At 43.3% G+C, this 3,866-nt stretch overlaps 1 long non-coding RNA gene across 1 annotated transcript; it reads right to left on the bottom strand.

Moving 5' to 3' along the window:
* Positions 1–2,467: 2,467 nt before the first annotated feature.
* On the bottom strand, positions 2,468–3,642 carry LOC143851708 (uncharacterized). The gene is made up of 2 exons (XR_013236466.1): positions 3,388–3,642; positions 2,468–3,111 (listed from the first exon to the last, which is right to left on the bottom strand). It is a non-coding gene; the product is annotated as an uncharacterized LOC143851708 (long non-coding RNA).
* Between the last annotated feature and the right edge of the window lie 224 nt (positions 3,643–3,866).

Below are 3,866 nucleotides of genomic sequence, written 5' to 3'. Positions count from 1 at the left end.
AAGGCGCGGAGAAACACCTACCTTAAAAAAAGAAAAAAAAAGAAGAGGGGGAGAGAGGCCACAACAGAGCGCCGGGGTAGTCTTCCTTCTTCAAGCTCAAGGAAGAAAACCTCGTGTCTCGAAACAAGGCGACCCACATAATGACGTTACCACTTCCGGGGGATGGCCACCGGATAAAACGGCGCGTCTCCTCGTACTCCGGAGCTCCCATGAATACCCTCACCCTGACGTCGCTCGACCAAAACGTTACTCCCTTGGCCCATTCAATGGACCAACGGAGTAAGGGGGTGTTATGATGGGACATAAATACGACGCTGCTCTCAGATCTCGCCACATGTCGTCCATGCACCAATAAAACCTAACCATCATGAAGAAAGGCGTTGGGAAACGGCAAAACCATACGATCACGACGCGTGTCGCTCTCTCGCCGTCCAGACCTCATCATCACAAGTTATGGAAGGAATTATCCGGCAAACCACGCGCGCCGGCGGAGCAGGAGAACGGCCCAATCCTGCAAAGGAAGGTTTTCTCTCCATAATGATGAAAAGGTCCGCGCGCCTCCCTTTAAAAGGGAGGGAAGGGAAGAAGAGAGAGATCCACTTTTTGGAAGACATCATTTTCTCTCAGCTCCCGCATAACAACTGGAAAAAGAGGCGAGGCAACAACAGAGGAGACTGGAACGTAATCCCACTCTCCCTGTTAGTCCCCTCCGACCCACTCACCCGTACACGCAGAAAAGAACCCGCGCCTTGGTCCTGGTAAACCTGATTGAACCCCCTCCTCTTCTTGCTGTATTTTATATTGATTGGACGAAGGATCTGACTTGGGTGTCGAAGTGGTAGTCCGGGACCCACCCCGGACCCCCTGACCCCCTTTGTTTGTGATTGCAGACCCCGCGGAGGCCCTCTACAGACCGCGCGATCGCAGACCCGGATTCAGACGCCATCACTCCTTTATCACATCTATTGGCGATGGTTAAATGTTGCGGTACTTATTAATTTCTCGCTTGCCATATTTTTATATTCAAGGGAACGGCACTTCTACACCGTCGCGGTAAAATGACATTAACGATGGATCGTGACAGTTGCTAATAAATACTTCGACATTGGGGCCAAAAGTTACCACCAATAATTACTATATTAGCGACGGTTATTGTTAAGGAATCTAGTGGGGTCAATCATGATCCGAAATTGATTGACGCCAGCTCCTCCTCCTAATTATCATTACCAATGCCCAGAATATTAGAAAATGTTATACCCATAGCAAGTTCGATAGGAAGTATCTTGGTTGAACTGGGATCATGTTCATGTAAGGTACCAAAGCTCTGTTCAGCAAGTGCTGGAAGTGCTCAGGAAGGTACCAATGCTCCATTCAGCCTTCACTACCATTACGCATCATGACAGTGAAATTGTGGGCATTTTAATTAGCAAGTCTCAATCGGTGCCTTGGGTTTTCTTCAACTCCTCCTTAGCCCATTTCTATACCTTTTGGCTGCTAGAGTCTTATGTCTGTAATCTTAGAGGCTAGGTGGCTCCCTCCCCTTGGACAGTTTGAAACTATTATATATATATATATATATATATATATATATATATAGAGGAAACTGTTGGTGAGTTTAAGCTCACCAAACTTATGGTGAGCTAGCTTGCCCAATCACATGGGTCTCACATTTTGGAGAGTGATCCAAACCATTCATTTGCAAGGCCTTATCATAGATAGGGGGTGTACCAAAATTCAGCTCCATAGGATCATCCTAACCCCTCCATTTGTGGAGGACAAAAATGTATCTGCCCCATTTTTGTCCTCCACAAATGGAGGGGTTAGGATGATCCTATGGAGCTGATTTTTGGTACACCCCCCATCTATGTAAGGGACTTTCAAATGAATGGTTTGGATCATCCTAACAAAGTGGGCCCCCATGTGATTGGGCAAGCTAGCTCACCATAAGTTTGGTGAGCTTAAGCTCACCAACAGTTTCCTCATATATATATATACACACACACTTGGCGGTCCTCCTTGGGGCTGTAAAATTTCCGGGTTAAAAAAACTGTCGAAAATATAAACATGCATCACAGTTCAAATGATCATTCGTTGCTAAACAATCTAGTCTATGGTCAATGTCACAACCCCATTGACAGGAAGGGTATCCGAACAATGATTTCACTATCAGATAAGTGCACAGAATCCTACCAATAGTACACCAGTGTCATACCCCAATTTTAGGTAAAAATGGGGTACCACAGTCCCAATAGTAGGTAAGGTGCCAAGTCTTGTTTTGGCGTCACAACCCCACCATTAGGTAGGGTACCAAATATAGTTCTAAGGTCACAGACCCACGAGTAGGTAGTAATTAAACAAATATCCAAACTTAGATCAAACATTATCCATAAATTTTCAATATCATGACAAAACCATTATATCAGGCAGTCCACGATGATCTCATTTATCTCTGTTAGAGAAAGAGAGGGGAAGAAAGTGAGTTAGGGATCCTCCCCCTCACTAATGTATTTATATATAAAAGAGAACTTACAAAATGACCACTATGCCCTAAAGGCTACAATACACACCCTTATAACACTCCCCCTCAAGCTAGAATGTATATATTATACATTCCAAGCTTGTTACAAATGTCATTTAATTTAGCATTACTTAAGGGCTTAGTGAAAACATCCGCAAGTTGGTCCGTTGATCGATTGAAGGAAACAAGAATCTAGCCTCAACGTATTCTCTGGCGAATGAAGTAACAGTCAACCTCTATGTGCTTAGTCCTCCCATGGAAGACAGGATTGGTGATTATGTGAATTGCAGCTTTATTGTCACAATCATGGTTTTAAATTTCGGCCGGGCCGAAATATTTCAGTTTCGACAAAAAACGAAACGAAATGCACAGAGTCGGAAAAGTACAAAATTTCGCCCACGGAGTCCCTGTTGAAAGACTTGAGTAGCAAACTTAGCGAATGAAGGAACCTTTATGTGGATATAGGACAGAGCCGGGCCTTACAAAACATAGATTGAGGTGCGCCTCTTTTATCTCAAATAGATAGTCCTCGGGCTTAGGGAAACGAGGATAGCTTTCAATGGCACGAATCAACTTCTTAATCGACAACTGACCTTGTTGAAACATAGGGCCAAAATTTCAGAAATTTCGGCTGGAATTTCTTTTCCATAAAGAAACAGTTAAAAAAACCCCCTTATTAATTTGAAATTTCATCTGAAATTTCAACGAAATTTAGTGAGGAATCTCGAGATCACAAGCCAAACAGAAAAGGCCCTATAAAATTTCAAAATTTCTGAAGAAATGTTGACATTTCAGCAGAAATTCTTACAAAAAGCAAAGAGCCCAAAAAAAGGTGAAAAAAGGGGAAGCCTGAGGGAATCTAACCTGACCTTCCATGTGATTTCTTGCCTATAAAATTATATCATCTCCATCTACCTTTCATCATCTTCCCAACAAACCCAAGTATAGCTTCTTCATCTTCCCAACAAACCCAAAGCAAGCGTCAGCCTCAAGCTCCCGCAGCTTTAAGTGTTGGTTCCGACGCTTCCCGGAGGGTTGCAAGCTTCAGCCGTAGCCACGGAGCTTCAGCCGCACTTCGGGAGTTTCATTTGCAAAGGTAAGAAGCTAAATGGGTTATATTTCTAGGGTTCTACCTTTTGGTTTAGCAAAAACCTTTAAAGACTCGTATTAAGAGATTTTAACCATTATTTTGGGAGATGATAAAAGTAAAACCCCCTTTGGTATAATTCGCACCCTTTTACTATGAATTGACGTAAAAAAAGGAGGGCATTTGGCAGACTTTAACACTTTTTGACGTCAATTCACGCTCAGGGTGTGAATTATCCTATAGTGGGTGCCAATATATCAT

Source organism: Tasmannia lanceolata, unplaced genomic scaffold (genome assembly GCF_043159265.1).
Source record: "Tasmannia lanceolata isolate RefF3 unplaced genomic scaffold, GAP_Taslan_0.1 ptg000018l, whole genome shotgun sequence".
NCBI classification, from domain to species: Eukaryota; Viridiplantae; Streptophyta; class Magnoliopsida; order Canellales; family Winteraceae; genus Tasmannia; species Tasmannia lanceolata.
The sequence above is the reverse complement of the archived record's forward strand: the minus strand, read 5'-3'. Positions and strand labels throughout refer to the sequence as shown.